This window comes from Eptatretus burgeri, chromosome 4 (assembly GCF_056783735.1).
Source record: "Eptatretus burgeri isolate ZD-2024b chromosome 4, Ebu_testis_v1, whole genome shotgun sequence".
NCBI classification, from domain to species: Eukaryota; Metazoa; Chordata; class Myxini; order Myxiniformes; family Myxinidae; genus Eptatretus; species Eptatretus burgeri.
Window position 1 is genome coordinate 113804633 of NC_140964.1, and position 20364 is coordinate 113824996.

The 20364-nt window shown below is 45.4% G+C and overlaps 1 protein-coding gene across 2 annotated transcripts in view; it reads left to right on the top strand.

Moving 5' to 3' along the window:
- The first annotated feature begins 16379 nt into the window (after window positions 1-16379).
- LOC147028918 (anion exchange protein 2-like) overlaps window positions 16380-20364 on the top strand; it is a 120977-nt gene continuing 116992 nt past the window's right edge. Inside the window, exon 1 of one of the 2 annotated variants that reach the window (XM_085879779.1) lies at window positions 16380-16536. The gene's annotated coding sequence lies outside the window, so the exon portion shown is untranslated. The remainder of the gene's footprint in view (window positions 16537-20364) is intronic. The other variant, XM_085879784.1, reaches the window with a different exon arrangement.

The following is a 20364-nucleotide window of genomic DNA, read 5'->3' on the forward strand; positions in this document are numbered from 1 at the left end:
AGCTAGGCCTAATTGCAGAGGCATGATCAGATTTCGTCGAACACAATGAATGGTAGTTTCAACCAATGAAAGAACTTAACGTCGTTTGTTGTCATTCAGTAGGTACGTCTCGTCAGCTGTATCAAATGCTTCTTTGCTAATCAGTCATACAAAGAATGTTTTCAACATCGCAGGCAGAGCATTTTCCGATGAATCCATGCTGATATCACCAGGTGTTGGATATTCGGTTGCTGCCATCATCTGACGAATTTCATCACGAATATCTCCAACTACTTTGTGGAGAGCTGACCTCCTGGACTCCAACTGGTTATCGTCCTCTAACAGTATGGCGTCTGTTTCCATTTGGCTTTGACTGAAGTCTTCTTTCAGCTGTGCAAACGCTCGAACTGCGTCGCCCAATGACACGTGGCTGCTCATGATGATACTTGACTTTGATTGCCCACGTTGTGAATGAACAACGATAGCATCTCCGTAGTGATGTTTTAGTTGCCGCTGTAGTTTTTGTGTAGTGTATGAGGTTTCTTCATTGTCCCCTAAGATAGTTTTGAATCGATGTAATAGATTCTTCATTTTGAAGGCTTTCCCTGCTCCAAGGTCAGTATCTATCTCATCAACAAGATGGGAGAAGGCATTTTGATGTTCATCAGATTCAGGTACATCTTGCTGGTATTACCCAGAGCTCATGTTGTGGGTGCTGATGTATGAAGCCATGAAAGTACTATGATATATAGCATTTTTTGCAAACAGGTCCTCGCCTTCAAGAAGACCAAGCATATCCTGATCGTCACGTGCTTCTGCTGCTTTGCGAACTGTTGCTTGTCTCGGTCCTGTTCGGACACGGTGAAGTTTATCACGTTTCCTGGAATGGCTGATTAAACAGGTTGACCAATCAGTCATCTTGTGGGTATTTGCTCACGTGTGCTTAGGCTCCACAATCTTTGGTTTCTCCTGTGATGCATGTTCTGAGAAGAAGGATAAGTTCCTCTTACTGGTGTATGACTGACAGCAACTGCGGTGGTAGAATATAGGCATATCCGTTCCTCCCTTACGTGACTCCAAACACTGGCCAATTTCATCATTCCGTATTTGCGAAGATGACTTCAAAGCTTCCAAACCCGTGCTCCCAGCTTTGCTGACCTTCTCCTTTGACGAATTCTGACATATGATGCATGTATCCCATTCTGTCGCCAACCTTCGCTTCTTTTTTGGCAACTGTAACTTCAATGGACTCGATCCCAGTTCATCTGGGCACCGTTCAGCCATGTTCAGGTCAGGTATGTGAGCATGTGCCAGAACAGCACGTCGCTGCATCCACTTTCCGCCGGTACTCCAGGGGCCTCCGTCTGGCCATCCCCCAGGAAGATGCCAGGCCCATCCCCATCTCCTTGAGATGATGGTCAACCTGCTGCAACCACGAGGCATGTGGTCGGCCCACTGGCTTCCTCCACTCATGAGACTCCCTCGCTGAGAGAAACTGGTGAGCAGGATCAGTGTCAGGAAAATGAGCCACATGTCCATACAGCCGCAACTGACGCTCACGGACTACGCAGGTAACAAATCTCATCCGAGTCTCTCTCAGGAACCACTCGTTGGACACAAAATCCCACCAGCGATAGCCAAGGATTCTCCGAAGAGACCTGGTACCAAAGGAATTAAGTCTCCGTCTCAGATCCTTGGTCAGAGTCCAAGTCTCGCATCCATAGAGCAAGACTGGAAGTACCAAGGATCTGAAGACTCGGACTTTCATCCTCCCGCACAGGTACCGGCAGCGCCACACCCCATGATCCAGTGAATCCATGACTCCCCAGGCCCGACCCAGACGTCTATTGACCTCTGACTCACAGCCAGCAGAGACATGAATATCACTGCCAAGGTAAGTGAATCTCTCCACGACCTCAACATGCTCACCGCAAACAGACACAGACAGGACAGCAGCATCCAAGATGTCACCCAAAGCCTGGATCTTAGTTTTGACCCAAGAAACCCGTAATCCCAGTGGCTCCGACTCCTCATTCAGCACCTCGAGGGCCCCCAAGAGGATGTCTAAAGTCTCCGCAAAGATGACTGCATCATCTGCAAAATCAAGGTCCGAGATCTTGACATTCCCAAACTATGCACCGCAGCTTGATCTCTCCGACATCCTCCCTAAAATCCAGTCCATACAAGTGCTGAAAAGTGTGGGGGCAAGTACACATCCCTGACGAACTCCAGTAACAACTGGAAATAAGTCAGAGATGGTACCACCACACTTCACAGCACTCTCAGTACCAGAGTAGAGTTCAGACATCAGATCGATCAGTTTTGGTGGCACCCCACGAAGACCAAGAATCCTCCAGAGGACATCCCGATTCACTGAATCGAACGCTTTACAGAGATCAACATAGGCTGCAAGCAGCCCCTGCCGAAACTCTCATCTGCGTTCGGTGAGGACACGAAGAGCAAGGATTCGGTCAATCGTTGACCTCTTTGGTGTAAAGCCTGACTGCTCTCGATGCTGGTGCTCAAGCAGATGGTGGCGAACCCTATCGAGAATTATCCGAGCAAAGACCTTGCCCGGCACTGAGAGCAGCGTCACCCCTCGGTAGTTGTTGCAGTCTTGGCGATCACCCTTCCCTTTCCAGAGAGGGACAACAAGGCCCCTCTTCCAATCAGTTGGGATGATGCCTGTGTTCCAGGCAGAGCACAAAACTGCATGCAACGACACGAGTGCAGCATTTCCACCAGCCTTGAGAAGTTCAGCATGGATGCCACAGATCCCTGGAGCTTTGCCCCGTTTCAACTGGTTCACCGCAGCCCGTGTTTCCACAAGCGAAGGTGGACCACAGTTGATTCGAGGGTCAGCCACAGGGATTGTAACACCCTTGACGTCCAACTCGACAGCTGGGGGATCAGCCTGGTACCACCGCTCAAAGTAACCGGCCCAGCGGGCCTTCACTTCAGACTCCTCTGTCAAGAGCCTACCACTCTCTGCTCGAACTGCAGTGCTCCGAGGGATGGGCTTGGATGAACGCAATGCGCAAATTCCCCTGTAAGCGGGATGAGAATCAGCTGTCCACAGGTGATGCTCTACCCCCTCACAGATTCCTTGCACATAGGCCTCCTTGTCCACCCTCAGTGCATGTACAGTTTTACGCCTCAGCTCCCTGAACAGCTCAGCTCTGCCATTCAGCCTGGCCCTGCGACTCTGGTCAATGGTATCTAGTGTCCCTTGAGAGATAAAATTCTTCTTTGCCCTGCGGTGAGCTCCAAGGCATCCACCGGCAACATCAAGGACGGTGGTCTTGAAGGCACTCCACAACTCTTCAGGACCCCCCAAAGCACCCAGACCCCCCAAGTGTCCACTCAGCCTGTTCGCAAACTCTTCAGCTACTCTCTCATCCCTGAGCTTGCCAACATCCAGCCTTGGCTGGGATGGTACCATTCTCCAGGATTTAAGGTGCAGCTTTTAGAGTTGCTACAACAAGCCTGTGGTCAGTATTGAGGAACTGAGCACTCCGGTAGACCCTGCAGTTCTGGATCATCCTCCATCGACCGTCAATGAGGACATGGTCAATCTCCTTTGCCACACCGCCAGCGTTGGAATACCAAGTCCAGCGATGAGCTTGTGGGCGCTGAAACCATGAACCAGCCACCCTAAGTCCATGACTTCTTGCAAAGTCAAGGAACTTAGTGCTATTCTGGTTCATAGTTCCTGACCCATGGGGACCAACACACACCTCATAACCATCCCTATCAGTTCCAGTCGATGCATTGAAATCCCCCAAGACTATAAGTGTATCTCGTCTGGGGCACTGATCAACCACAGACTCGAGTGTGGCGTCAGTTGGAGCCTCAGTCGGAGCATAAACAGAGACCAGGGAAATGACACCTAAGGAGTGACGAATCCTTAATCTCATAATGCGCTCGTTGACCGGTGTTACCTCAATTATCATTGGGGTCAGCCTATTGGACACAGCAACAGCAACTCCTTGGGTATGGTAACCATCAGAGCGACCAGACCAATAGTAGGTGTAACCACCCACCATTATCTCGCCGCAATCCGGTCTCTGAACCTCAGAGAGAGCTGCAATCCCGATGTCCAAACGCTTGAGCTCAGATGATAACAGAGACAGGTGATCATTCTCTCTTAGGGATAGGACATTCCAGGCACCCACCCGAAGGGACCGCCTCAGGTTAACCCAAGGAGACCGCCGTCTGGTGGACGACACCTCAGCACCACTCCAACACACTCTCCCGCAATCTGACCCAGGGATGTTACCCCGTGGTTTCCCTCCTATCATCAAAGATTGGGGGTCCAGAAGGCTTTGCCCCAATCCCGTCATCCGGTGAGCTGCCCTGCGAAGGGAAGCTGCATAGGAGGTACTCCCACGGAGTGGGTTTTCAGATTTTTTTGCGTTTTTGTGTTTTGCGGAATGAATGGTTTTACGGTGGCCGGAGTGCAAATCCTGCCACCAACCTCCTAATAAGAAGTAACCCAACTGCAGGAGGACGTCCGCAGACACAGTTGGGCACTAGATATGGATGGCCGTTGGCTCACAAGGAGCTCCTCCGCCCTTTAACAGGTTTTGTTTTTAATCCTGCTGGGTGTCCATATCCAAACTCCCTCCTCACCAGAAAACCTGGTGGGGGAGACGGTTTAGTCGCCGACAACCCGACCATGGAACAGGTTAGTACAGGTTTACATGGTACCTGTAGCAGGTCACAGATCTAACCTGACCTGACATATGAGTCCTATAACGTTGTTGGAGTCCTATAATGTCAGCCATGTCCATATGAGTCCTATAATGTCAGCCATGTTGGAGTCCTATAATAAAGAGAAATTGAAAATTCCATTAAATGATTAACGAAAGACCACTTTTAAGCATTATTGCATAATGGGTAGAGCATTTATGATGTATCCATGCAATTGGCATTGGCATTCTACAACCCTGGAAGAGAAGGAATTGAATAAAAAATAGATATATTAGGTTTAACTAATTGCTTAGCTATTGCCTTTCAGTCGTGTCCATTTTTGCACAACCATGCAGGACAACCTCTGTGCATGGATGAGAACGATGGTGAGGATGATAATTATGTAATCACGTTTTATCATATCCTCTTTAATATTGTAAAGGATGACTACTGAACATAGCAATGTCAACATCGGTTTTGAAAAATCGCCTTCTCTGATATGTCCATAGATTAAAATTTTTAACAGAGTCGTGTCCCTTTGTTATGCTAATTTTAGTGACGGATCCTCACTCTCAATACACAAATGAGCGTCCTTGGTTACGTAAAATGTCAGATGGAGTTTTCAATGGTTTTATTGGTAAAAAAAAAATGGGCAATTGTAAAAAAAACGATTATTATATTAATTAAAAAAATCAACATATTTTACCTTTTTTCTAAGCATGATTCTCACAATCATGGTGAAACACATGACTATGGGAAATCCATGACTATCGGAAATACATGACGATAGGAAATCCATGACTATCAGAAACACATGACTATGGCAAAGACATGGTGCCACGATTCTAGTATGATCTGTCGCACTGACAGATGAAAAGAAGTTGGTAATCTTCCTCTTTTAACGCACTTTCTACGACACTCACTCGTTTTGTCTAAAAGCAAAGTTCGTGATAGGATGATAAAAAAAATTGATACGATTGAGCCCTACGGAGACAGCATTGACCAAGTTGGTAGGCACTCAGCACTATCAGGTGGACGAATCCACGAACATGATCGACAAGGGGTTAATACAGTCCCTCGACATTAGACCTGTCGGGATTTTGAGGGGTATGAGTTTTCTCACTGGATCCTGTTAGGGCATGCTTAAAGGAAGGGAAAAATCTTGGGTAGACATCGGGCATCCTGGGCCGAAGTTTTTTCCGACGTCATATTGTTTGGAGCATATACAAAAAGTACCCACTTTCGGGTTTCAACATTTTTCTATACTTCTGGTTACAGCTGTGCCAAATGTGACATGTTCTTTGGCATCACATCAAGGGAAAAATCTTGGATATCGCATGAAATTTCCTGAAAAATGAGATTAGTTTTACCCTCCTGGGGTGATCGGTTGTACATTTGAAAAGGAATAAGTTTTTTTTAAAATAGATTTAAGGAAAGGCAATGGACAAAATAAACTAAACTTTATTTTACAACTATTGAGAATATGAAAATTTCCCACACAAAATCAAAAAGATTGTCTTCATAGCTTGGAACAGGTTAGCCTGTACATTCTCACAAGGCACATTACGTTTGTAAAATGATATGCAGGAGACAATGTTGTTACGGCATCGGCATCGTTTTGTGCTCCACTTCTTGCAAAAATAAGGAAAAAGTCGCATCCTCGGGTAGTTCACCAATGCAAGGATCTGGCATGGGTGATGAGTCGTCAGCACTGATGGTCCATCCAAAATCTGTAGGAGCTGGTGGTGACTCTGTGTTTAACACTGAAGCACACGTGCACACCATGTAAAATGATCGATCTAAGTGACCTCGTAAATGAAGAACTTGTACAAGGTGGGTTTCGCAAGTTTGGTGCGCTATCTTGTGCAACAATTTGAACACGAAGTTTATCAAATGTCTTACACTTTGTAGCTACTTTGAGAACTTTGGCCACGGATTCCTCTGCAAGCTCAAAGGATTGTGTGCTGGGTGGAAGACGTCGAACGTAGTTCTGTAGATATTTTTTTCTGGGTGTGATTTAAGTGATGACGCTTTGGTTCCTATTTTACCTGTCACGTCAGACCCAGGAAGAAAATGAGTGGTGAGAATGACTTCACTGACAGGAGCTATCTTTTTGGCCAGAGTATGAATGGGGATGATGTCTTTTGCTGACTTTCTCATCCAGAGTTCAGAGAGATAGTTTTTTTTTATGAAGAAACTTGTAGAAATGAATAAGCAGCACAAATACATCTGTGTCATTTGAAAGGATGATTGCACACTGTGATCCATGTTTAACTGGGTGGAAAATGTGACGAATGAGGCGCAAGTTGGTTTCTTCAATAGGTGTCTGAAGTATGTCCTCGACTGTGCTAATACTACTGCCTTTTACAGCTACTGCAGGGATCGGTCAACTTTCAAGGAACACGCCACTTACGACAGTTTCCCACAGCCGATTCACCGATACCTCCAATGGAATCTGTTTCAGAGCATCTTGAATCAACAATTTATTGTCAACTGATGCCCAGAACCTGTCCATTTGCACAGGAAGCTTCGTAGCAGGGGTAATGGGCGCCAAAGGTAGTGGTTCGACAGAAGATCTTTCTCTCTCTGCATTTTTGATCGATGATGGCAGGTAGCTGTCAAATACATAGTCAACACGACTGAATCTGCAGATATTGTTTACATTATTATCCAGTGTTGTGAACAAATTTTCAAATGTGCTGTGTCCCTTGATCGGAGTTTTGCAAAACTAATTCATGACATCAACAGCAACGCAAGTTTTCAGTGTGTGTTCTTTTTGAAAATTGAAGTCTGTGCTACGTCGTGTTTTGGTTAACTCGGCCATGAGCTGTGATTTCATCGGTTTAGTGGTAGCACCATCTCGATCTGGAAAGGAAGAAGACGTAACGTCATAGTTAAGGATTTCTGCCATTGCCATTCCTCTTTCCTTAGCAATGTCAACAGTACTTTGAGCTTGTAATAATTATTTGACAGTATTTACAGTTTGCTGGTTTGATGATACATCTGAGCCTGTTGCAATTTGAAAAGTGGGTATCTTTTGCTTGTGGATCGGGGCTGATAGAAGTTTTGAGCATGAGATATACCTTTCCTTATGAAACATTGAATAAGCTTCTTCCCCTGTTGTCAAAAACTGGAGTAACTGTTCGGCATTTGATGCTGGCACACATTCATTGGTTAATATGTTGTGGAGCCTGACCTCACCTCCGCTGAGATATGGGTTTTCGCTGCTTTCGACATACTGCACCATTTGTTGGATGTTGGCTTCCATTTGAATTCTGAGCCTTCCTGTTAGCTTGTGGTGCATTCTCAACTCATAATCAACTTGTGTAATGTTTAGTAGTCCTTGAAATGTTTTTTTCGAATCAGAAGGACCTCATTCAGAAGGATAGGCAAGCTCCCATTCAGCAATGTAGTCTTTTCGTTTTGTTTGGCCAATGATCCCTCCAGTTGACTTCTGAGACTTGTTTGTTTGTTCGAGAGCCAGGTCAACACCAACTGCATTAAAGTTTCCATTTGTTCTTTGATCAACAAAATGGCCTTTCATGAACTTATCATAAACCTCAGGATGGTGCCGCTCAAGATCCAGCATTTGCTCCAGGAACGGTGAGCCCCATCTTAAGTTGTTAACGCTATCAAATATATGAAAAACAGGAAGAGCCTCCTTTACCCTGTGCAGGTAGAGGATTCAGTTTCCCTCCCTGTCAGCTCTAATGAGGCACTTCAAAAAAACCTACTAGATGTAAGAATCCTTCCAGATACTTGCACTGCTCAGAACGCTCAACATTTTTCTGAGTGAAATCATCGAATGATTCGAATGTATCTTCTGATGTTGTATTCAGCTCTTGAAACATGAGTTGTGCATCTTCTTTCTTCCTGTTTTGCATTGCATCGACTAAATCACTAACTTGTGCAGTAGTTAATGCAGCCTCATCTTCCATGGTGCTTAAAAATACTTTCCATTTCAGTCTTTCTACAACTTCTGCTGGCATGAGCATTCCTTTCACTGACCTTACATCATTGCTACCTTTCAGAACACTTTCTGTCACTTTTGGACCAAGCACATGGTTTTCAATAAGGACATTTTCTAACCCATTACCTGCAATATACTTTCCAATGCATGCAAGGACTATGTTAGTTAAATGGAAGGATCCCATAAGAAGCACAATGTTGGGAAATTCATCAGAGGCTATTTGAATTTGAGCTGCAATATGGTAAACACCTTCATCACATGTGACTGGTAGTGCTGATTGCTGTAGATACACAAGTAGGCTTTGGAATTTTTTTCATAACTGAATACACACTGTCATAAGCGGTAACTGGGTATGTTAGTATTGGGAGAAAGCCAACATGTTATAGAGGAACGTAAGCTTTGGAGATTATGGCGTGAATGCCAGACCATGTCAATGTATTTTGGTTGTTCAAACCACTCACAGATTGTACCATACTTATCCCTCTCTCCTCCTTAATATCATTGCATGATAAACTGAAACCCTTTTCGGTGACGATCAAGTCTCGTGGGATGGTCACAGGCGTTGATGGTTTGCGATAAACTCTGAGCTGTTGACATGGAAGAAGGGCAGCATATTATAAATATTAGTCATAAAATATATCTTAGTCATAAAAAGTACGAATACAGACCCTGGCCATAAGACATGTAGGGATTTCGAGGTGGACAAGTTTTGGGCATATGTGTTTGATACGTTATCTCGGTTTTCATCATTTTTCTTTACTGGACAAATGCCGATGGCTCCAGGAGGGTAAAACTAGTCTCATTTTACAGGAAATTTCATGAGGAATCCAAGGAACATGTCACATTTGGCACACCTCTAACCAGAGACAAGGACATTGCTTAAGCAGCACCAACTCTCTGCACAGAGTATCTGGTCCTAATCTCCCCCTCTTCCTCTAACCAGAAGTAGAGAAAATGATAAATCTGAAAGTGGGTACTTTACGCAGATGACCAAAACAATATGGCGCCGTCAAAAACTTAGGCCCAGGATGCCAGATGTCTATCCAAGATTTTTCCCTTCCTTTAAGCATGCCCTAACAGGATCCAGTGAGAAAACTCCTCCACTTCAAAATTCCTACAGGTCTTATGGCCAGGTAGTGGAGTAAGTGTTGATAATGACACACGCAAATCCTGTACCAGGATATACAAGTGCCATTGTCAACACAACACCCCCCACCCCCCCCCCCCCCCCGGTCGAGCATGTTTGTGAACTCGTCCACCCGATGGTGCGGAGCGCCTGATAGTGCAGTTCTTGCAGATTTATCATGACAACCATCACCGCTGACAGGTGTGGTGCCCTGCATCGAATGAGGTGCTGTTTATGCTGGTAAAATGGAAATAAGAGCTGTTTTTTTTCTCCATAATTTGGAGATAAAAATTCGGGTGAAAATATCCGTTTGTGTAAAAGTGAAATCAAAACGTGAAAAGTCTGGGGGGGGGGGTGGGAGGGGGTGCACGCACCACCTGTGCTCCCTGCATCCCCTGCACCCCCCCCCCCCAGATTTGCCCTTTCTGTCTGTCTACAAACGTGAGTTAAGGATCGAGGAAAACTTAATTTTCATTAAATGTTATATTTTGAACACGAATCGGAACATGAATCGTGAAGAGAACCTGTAGTAGTTGCAATGCCTACTTTCGCTTTGAATTCGTCCTGATGGCGCATGAGCAGAGGAATGAGACAAACTTTTACCCCTTCACTTATGGCTCATCTCCATTTCAATGCAGTCCTCTTTTATTCTGTCTCTGTTCTTTATAAACAATAATTTTTTTATTTTAATAAATGTTAAAATATGCAGGGATGGAATCTGAAAATAACAACTAAACAAAGTAGGAATGACACATTACGATGCCACGTTCCTCTTCTGGATTAGCATCACGATATATTTTGACATTTTACTTTTGTTGTGGGATTGTGATGGAACAACGTTTTTCATTTTTGTAGAAGACAGCTCCAGTTATGGAAAAGCAATTTATACATGCACTGCATAGATGATAAGAACAAGTCTAGTGGACATTCAGGGACAAATCAACACAGTAATATGGGATCCTGGGATAATCCTCTATCTATCTGAATCATCCATCCAAAGAAAAAACGAGTAGTTCTAAAATTATCCATTGCAAACCTGATCCTCCATTAACAAGACAAGCGGTGTTACTTTTTCGCTCACCTGGAACATAGTTCCTGGGTTACAGACCCCCCCTCCCCCTTACAGATTTTATGCACATAGGCCTCTTTATCCACCCTCAGCGCACGGACAGTTTTACACCTCAACTTCCTCAACAGCTCAGCTCTGCCATTAACCCTGGCTCTGCGACTCTGGTCAATGGTATCCAGTGTCCCTTGAGAGACAAAATTATTCTTCGCCCTGTGGTGAGTTCCAAGACATCCACTGGTGACATCAAGGATGGTAGTCTTGAAGGTGCTCCACAACTCTTTAGGATTCCCCAAAGCACCCAGACCCCCAAAATCCCCACTCAGCCTGTCCACAAACTCCTCAGCTACCCTCTCATCCTTGAGCTTGTCAACATCCAGCTGAGGCTGGGATGGTACCATTCTCCCGGATTTAAGCTGAAACTTCAGAGATGCTACAACAAGCCTGTGGTCGGTAATGAGGAACTGAGCACTCCGATATACCCTGCAGGTCTGGATCATTCTCCAGTGACCATCGACGAGCACATGGTTAATCTCCTTTGCCACACCACCAGAATTGGAATACCAAGGCCAGCGATGAGCCTGTGGGCACTAACACCATGAACCAGCCACTCTAACTCCATGACGTCTTGCAAAGTCAAGGAACTTAGTGCTATTCTGGTTCACAGTTCCAGACCCATGGGGACCAACACATGTCTCATAACTATCCCCATCAGTTCCAATCGATCCTTTGAAATCCCCCAAGACCAGAAGTGTTTCTCGCCTGGGGCACTGATTAACCACAGACTCGAGCGTGGCGTAGAATGCATCCTTCACAGTGAGATCACTCGCCTCAGTCGGAGCATATACAGAGACCAGGGAAATGACACCTAAGGAGTGACGAATCCTTAGTCTCATAATACGCTCTTTGACCAGTGTTACCTCAATTATCATTGGGGTCAGCTTATTGGACACAGTTACAGCAACTCGTTGGCCGTGGTAACCATCAGAGTTATTAGACTAAGAGTCGGTGTAACCACCCGCAATGATCTTACCACTATCCTGTCTCCGGACCTCAGAGAGTGCTGCAATACTGATGTTCAAATGCTTGAGCTCAGATGATAACAGAGACAGGTGATCATCCTCTTTTAGGGATAGGACCTTCCAGGTACCCACACGAAGGATTAACCCAAGGAGACTACCATCTGGTGGACAACACCTCAGCACCACGCCGACACAAACTACCGCACTCTAACTCGGGAAGGTTACCCCATAGATTTCCTCCTATCATCAAAGAGTGGTGGTCCCAAAGGATTTGCCCCAATCCCGTCATTCTGTGAGATGCCCCGTGGAAGGCAGCTGCACAGGAGGTACTCCCACGGAGTGGGTTTTCAGTTTTCTTTACCGTTTTCTTGTTTTGCAGAGTGAAGGGTTTTACGGTGGCCAGAGTGCAAATCCTGCCACCAACCTCCTAAAAAAAAAGAGTAACCCGACTGCAAGGGGATGTCCACAGACACAGTTGGGCACTAGTTATGGATTGCCATTGGCTCACAAGGAGCTCCGCCATCCATTGACAGGATATGTTTTTAATCCTACTTGGTGTCCATATCCATGCACCCTCCTCACCAGGAAACCTGGTGGGGTAAACGGTTTAGTGCCACCAACCCAATCATGAACAAAGTTAATACAGTTTTGCATGGTACCTGTACAAGTCACAGATTTGATCTGGCCTGACCAGACAATAAATGTTCTTGTCACCTCCCCAACCCATCCACCAAGTTCTGTCGAAACTCGTCTTTAACTTCTTGAAATATCATGCTTTGTGTTTTGGGGAAATGGACCAATGGCTGGGAAAATGTACAATTGGCTGGGAAGATGTGCTTAGGGTTCAGAAAATAGACAAATGGATGGAAAATATACAAATGCTGGAAAAGTGTACCAATAAATGGGAAAATGGACAATGACGAAGAAAATGCACAAACTGCTGGGAAAATGGACCAATAGTTGGGGAAAATAGATAAATGGCTGCAAAAATGAACAATGACGAAGAAAATGCACAAACGGCTGGGAAAATGGACCAATGGTTGGGGAAAATAGATAAATGGCTGCAAAAATGGACAGATGGCTGGGGAAATGGACCAATGGTTGGGGAAATGTACAAATGGCTGGGAAAATTGATCAATAGCTGGGAAAACAGACAAATGGCTGGAAAATGGACCAAGGGCTGGAAAATGTACAAATGGCTGGGAAAATGGATCAATAGCTGGGAAACAGACAAATGACTGGGAAAATGGACAAATGGCTGGGAAAAATGTACCAATGGTAGGGAAAATGGACAAATCGCTGGGAAAATAAATGATCAATGTTTGGAAAAATGTACCACTGGCAGGGAAAATGTACAAATGGCTGGAAAAAAAATGCAAAAATGGCTGGGAAAATAGACAAATGGATAGAAAAACTGGACAAATTGCTGGGAAAAGGACCAATGGTTTGGAAAATGAACCAACAGCTGGGAAAATGGACCAATGGTTGGTAAAATACAGAAATAGCTGGGAAAAATGAACCAATAGCTGGGAAAATTGACAAATAGCTGAGAAAATAGACCAAATGTCTGGGAATATTGACAAACGGCCTGGAAAATGGACCAATGGATGGGAAAATTGACCAATGGTTGCAAAAGTGGACCAATGGTTGGGAAAATGGACAACTGGCTGGGAAAATAGACAAATGGCTGTGAAAATGGACCAATAGCTGGGAAAATGGACAAATAGCTGGGAAAATGGATGAATCGCTGGGAAACTGGACCAATGGCTGGAAAAATTGACAAATTCCTGGGAAAATGAAAAAATTGTTGGGAAAATGTAGCATTGGTTGGGAAAATGGACCAATAGCTGGGAAAATAGATAAATGGATGGAAAAAATGGAGCAATGGCAAGAAAATTTGACCAATGATTGGAAAAATGGACCAATGGTTGGGAAAATGGATCAATAGCTGGGAAAAGACAAATGGATAGAAAATTGGACAAATGGCTGGGAAAATGAACCTATGGTTTGGAAAATGAACCAATAGCCAGTGTGACCACTCCTCATTTTCATAAATGCCAATGTGAGCCAATGAAAAAAGCCAAGAATTCACAAGGTTTCGGAAAAGCGATGATAATAGAAAACCTATATGCCAAGAAAACCTATAGAAAACCAAGACGCCAAGGTGAACAACGAATAGCGAAAATCTTGTCAAAAAGGCCAAGGAGTGGTCACACTGCCAATAGCTGGGAAAATGAACCAATGGTTTGGAAAATGAACCAAAAGCTGGGAAAATGGACAACTGGCTGGGAAAATGAACCAATAGCTGGAAAATGTACCAATGGCAGGGAAAATGTACAAATGGCTGGGAAAATCAATGATCAATGTTTGAAAAATGTACCAATGGTAGGGAAAATGTAAAAATGGCTGGAAAAAATGCAAAAATGGCTGGGAAAATAGACAATTGAATAGAAAAACTGGACAAATAGCTGGGAAAAGGACCAATGGTTTGGAAAATGAACCAATAGCCTGGGAAAATGGACCAATGGTTGGTAAAATGCAGAAATAGCTGGGAAAATTGACAAATGGCTGGGAAAATAGACCAAATGGCTGGGAAAATTGACAAATGGCCTGGAAAATGGACAAATGCATGGGAAAATTGACCAATAGCTGGAAAAATGGACCATTGGTTGGGAAAATGGACAACTGGCTGGGAAAATGGACCAATAGCTGGGAAAATGGACGAATATCTGGGAAAATGGATGAATAGCTGGGAAATGGACAAATAGCTGGGAAAATGGACAAATGGCTGTAAAGTAAACCAATGGTTGAGAAAATTGACCGATGGCTGGGAAAATGGACAAATTCCTGGGAAAATGAAAAAATTGTTGGTAAAATGTAGCATTGGTTGGGAAAATGGACCAATAGCTGGAAAAATAGACAAATGGATAGAAAAATGGAGCAATGGATAGAAAATTTGACCAATGATGGGGAAAAGGTACCAATGGTTGGGAAATGGATCAATAGCTGGGAAAAGACAATGGATAGAAAATTGGACAAATGGCTGGGAAAATGAACCAATGGTTTGGAAAATGAACCACGAGCTGGGAAAATGAACCAATGGTTTGGAAAATGAACCAAAAGCTGGGAAAATGAACAACTGGCTGGGAAAATGGGCCAATGGTTTGGAAAAAATGACAAATGGCTGGGAAAATGAAAAAAATTGTTGGGAGAATGTACCAATGGTTGTGAAAATGGACCAATAGCTTGCAAAATAGACAAATGGGTGGAAAATGGACCTATGGTTGGGAAAATGTAGAAATGGCTTGGAATATGGACCAATAGATGGGAAAGTGGACCAATAGCTGGGAAAATAGACAAATGGTTGGGAAAATGGACCAATAGCTGGGAAAATGGACGAATATCTGTGAAAATGGATGAATAGCTGGGAAAATGGACAAATGGCTGTAAAGTAAACCAATGGTTGAGAAAATTGACCAATGGCTGGGAAAATGGACAAATTCCTGGGAAAATGAAAAAATTATTGGTAAAATGTAGCATTGGTTGGGAAAATGGACCAATGGTTGGGAAAATGTAGAAATGGCTTGGAATATGGACCAATAGATGGGAAAGTGGACCAATAGCTGGGAAAATAGACAAATGGTTGGGAAAATGGACCAATTGCTTGGAAAATGGATCAATAGCTGGGGAAATAGACAAAGAGGTAGGAAAATGGACCAATAGATGGGAAAATGGAGCAATCGCTTGGAAAATGGATCAATAGCTGGGGAAATAGACAAAGAGGTAGGAAAATGGACTAATAGATGGGAAAATGGAGCAATCGCTTGGAAAATGGATCAATAGCTGGGGAAATAGACAAAGAGGTAGGAAAATGGACCAATAGATGGGAAAATGGAGCAATCGCTTGGAAAATGGATCAATAGCTGGGGAAATAGACAAAGAGGTAGGAAAATGGACCAATAGATGGGAAAATGGAGCAATCGCTTGGAAAATGGATCAATAGCTGGGGAAATAGACAAAGAGGTAGGAAAATGGACCAATAGATGGGAAAATGGATCAATAGCTGGGGAAATAGACAAAGAGGTAGGAAAATGGACCAATAGATGGGAAAATGGAGCAATCGCTTGGAAAATGGATCAATAGCTGGGGAAATAGACAAAGAGGTAGGAAAATGGACCAATAGATGGGAAAATGGAGCAATAGCTGGGGAAATGGACAAATATCGTGTAAAATGGACTAATATCTGGGGAAATGGACAAATGGTTGGGAAAATGTGCAAATGGCTGGGACAATGCACCAATGGCCGGTAAATGTATAAATGGCTGTAAAAATGGACGAATGTTTGGGAAAATGTGTCAATGGCTGGGTAAACATTGCACGAGCTGGAAGAACGTGGGTGGAACAATGGATCAATGTTTGGGAATGCAAACCCGACCGAGAAAAGAGACAAATGTCGGGGTTATAAGGATCTAATGGGTGGGAAGTGGAGGAACAGGTGAGAATTGGACCTATTCGACCAGCAGGGGGCGGCAGAGCAAACCCACGAGGAACATTAACGTGCGCGGTGCGGTGAGGAAACGCGTTTCGAGGATTGAGAACCAGCATGGGACGAGTGGAGGAAAGGGAAACGGACTAAGAGTGGAGACGAGAACGAGGAGAAGGACAAGGACAACGAGAGCAGGTGGGACCCGCGTCCCGGTCGGTACTTGGATGACGTGTCGGGCCTTGGGTAACGGATTGATCCCATCGGGAGGAAATGAATAATTTACTTGTTGCGGTTTGTGGTGGAGGTGAAGACGCTGGAAGCGGGACCAGAGTTCGATAACCTTTCCGTACACTTTATTCACCACCGACAGCACTCATTTCCGCTGTATGTCCGGATTCCGGACCAAGCGATGTTTTTGTTTTTGGCCATTCTTATCGAGGTCGTTCCGTTTCCCGCTTGCGCGGCGCTGTGCACCTCATGAGGATCCTGCTGTGGTGAACTCGGGGTTGTGGAGGGTCCATCGTGTCCGTTTCGGGCCGTTACTTTCTTGTGTCTCGAGGAGGTTTTATTCTCCTCATGCCTTTCTCTACCTTCAGTAAATATTTTACATTCGGAGGGTGTGTGCGGACTCGTCGAGTGTTTGTGGCGGTGTATGTTCGGCACGTTGTTTGCTCGTCCCTCATACGGGTTCTTTGTGTTTTGTACCCAATGTTTTATCGGGATATACGAGATGCGATTTAGCCTCTCGGACCGTTTTAGTTAGCGTGGTTAAAAGAGAGTTTTGTTAATGAGTTTCGAGTTGACACGTGCGGCACGAGTCGGTCGGTCTGTATTTTGGATCGAAATTACATGTCGGGTCGAATCTGGTGTGTTCACGCAGGTGTGGGGAATCGCGGCTGATGTAAAAATTATAAACATGGTTACACGGTGCAGATGTGTTATTGTGTCATATTATATATTATATTGTATATGTTTTATCACATCACATCACATCACATCACATGACATGATGACGTGGGATATGTGTGTTATAATTATTTATTTATATTCCTTTAACACCCCCAATTGATTTTTAAAATTATATTTATACTGAAGGACCAATTGTGTGCTCCTCCTCGTGGTCGCGTCACGTTTTTCTCAGTACTGTGACCTGGACTGAAAGAAACTTCGTACCTGTAAGAGTGCATCGCACATAGTGGCAATAGTCAACTTTCAACTCTGAAACAGAATAAACACTTTTCGTTGAGATGGGGGCGAGGAGTGAAGAGGCGGGGGCAGAGAGTGAAGAGGCGGGGGCGGTGGATGAAGAGGCGAGGAGTGAAGAGGCGGGGGATGAAGAGGCGAGGAGTGAAGAGGCGGGGGCAGGGGATGAAGAGGCGAGGCGTGAAGAGGCGGGGGCGGGGATGAAGAGGCGAGGAGTGGAGAGGCGGGGGCAGAGAGTGAAGAGGCGGGGGCGGTGGATGAAGAGGCGAGGAGTGAAGAGGCGGGGGATGAAGAGGCGAGGAGTGAAGAGGCGAGGAGTGAAGAGGCGGGGGCAGGGGATGAAGAGGCGAGGCGTGAAGAGGCGGGGGCGGGGGATGAAGAGGCGAGGAGTGAAGAGGCGGGGCGGGGGATGAAGAGGCGAGGCGTGAAGAGGCGGGGGCGGGTGATGAAGAGGCGAGGAGTGAAGAGGGGGGGCAAGGTAAGCAAATTGATAGCGGAAGACAAGGGGAATTGGGGCGGGGGATGAGTGGATGGGGGCTGGGGTGAATTAGGCGGGGTTGACTGTGAGGGGGTGGACAGGGGGCGGGGGCAAGTGGGGTGGAGAATCGAGAGACGGGGGGCGGGGAGGGGGTAATAAAATTTTTTGGCGGGGGTAAGCAAATTGAAGGCGGGGGGGGGGGATGGGGCAGGGGTGGGGGATGAATAGGCGGGGGCAAGCACGCCCTGTCCATTCCATGTCCCTTGAGTGTGGGTGACCTGGTGAGGTTGGTTGAATGAACGGAATTCGTCTGTGACGGGGTTTCGGCTAGTTATTATTATTACTAGTGCGTGCCCATACGTGCCTGGCCGTACGTGCAAAAGAAAAAAAAAATGACATGACGTTATTCGTGATGTCATAGCACCGTGTCCTTTCATTGGTTTGGTAATTAAATGGCCATAACTTGGGAAGCACTTGTCCGATTAACATCAAACCTTGAAAAGGCATGTACTCAGGTCCCCAGCAATATACCTGGCAAGTTTCAATTACATCGGACCATACCAGTTGTTGTCGAGAAACGGCGGTCACACACACACACACACACACGGCCCCACCAATATACCTGGCAAGTTTCAATAAGATCAGACCAGTGGTTGTCGAGAAACAGCGGCCACAGACACACACAGAGACACACACACAGCTTGCTGGAAACATATATATATATATATATATATATATATATATATATATATATATATATATATATATATATATATATATATATATATATTTTTTTTTTTAGGGTTTGTGGGGTACCGGGCGTAGTGGCGTGCCCCTGTAATCCGGCTACTCGGAGGCTTGTGTTGGAGGATCGCTTGAGGACGGGAGCTCTGTGCTGGGCCACGCTATGAGAGGGTGTAGGGCAGCCCGGAATCATGGCGAAACCCAATCCTTATCCCTGTGTCGTAAGAGGCGACCAGGGTTGCGTCAGGTCAGGAAGGGCATCCGGCGTAAAACATGTGCCAAATCAGTATGCATATCATAACGGATGATCTGCTGTGGCGACCCCTAACGGGAGCAGCCGAAAGACGAACAACATTTGGGTTTGTGGGGTACAGGGCAAGCAGGATGGCCTTGATGTATGCACACTCACCTCTAAGCTATCTTGACCCAATGAAATACTGCGTCACAAGCAAGGTGATTCATCAATGTGTGTGCCATCCCCTCGAATGGACGTCAAACCGGCACCATGTCTCCCAGCATTAGTTGGTGGATGTTAAAGATCCCACGGTATCCTTCGCGAAGAGTAAGTGAGCCATCATCAGCACCATGAATAAATTCCATATTCCTGCCCTAACTATTTAGTCGAGCATCAGGCCAGCCTGTTCATGAAAGACTTGGGCCAAAAACTTCCCCCCTGCCGACCCCACAATAACTTGGGATATCCAACAAGACCTCTTCACATGTCCAACAACTGTGACCATTCATGAGACGCTGCACTGGCCGTACGGAATGTTTGTGTGGTGACTACTCGTCCAGGTCATGAAACGATCTGTTCATCCCCAAGTCCGACGTGTTGGAGATGCCCTGCATAAATATGAGCTGTTGTACATCTTTTTTGGTAATGTCCTAAATTTGACTCACTTTAACAAACATATTACCTGTACCACCTCCTGCGCCACAAATAAGCAACTCTCCTTTCCCTCTTGCTCTTACCTCTGCATGCGGTACCTATGTGCTGCCAAAGAAGTCCGATGGCAAGGAAAATATTTGTGATTTTTTCCATTACCTTCCAAGTCAGTAGGTAAAGGGAGGAATTTGGAATTTGTTTCTGGGTTTCGGCAACAATTCCACCAACTCTTCACAAAAGCCACCGTTGAATCATTAACCTCTACCAACCAATGCAAGCAGTCTGCACACCCAAGTTGTCGCCAGTCTGCACACCCAGGTTGTCGTCAGTCTGCACACCCAGGTTGTCGTCAGTCTGCACACCCAGGTTGTCGTCAGTCTGCACACCCAGGTTGTCGTCAGTCTGCACACCCAGGTTGTCGTCAGTCTGCACACCCAGGTTGTCGTCAGTCTGCACACCCAGGTTGTCGTCAGTCTGCACACCCAGGTTGTCGTCAGTCTGCACACCCAGGTTGTCGTCAGTCTGCACACCCAGGTTGTCGTCAGTCTGCACACCCAGGTTGTCGTCAGTCTGCACACCCAGGTTATCAGTCTGCACACCCAGATTGTCGTCAGTCTGATTGAATGGCGCACCTTGTGATTCAACGCCCTGTTTGCGAGGTGTCGGTCTGACTGTCTATAGTCTGGTTGGGAATAAAACCCAGACTACGTAG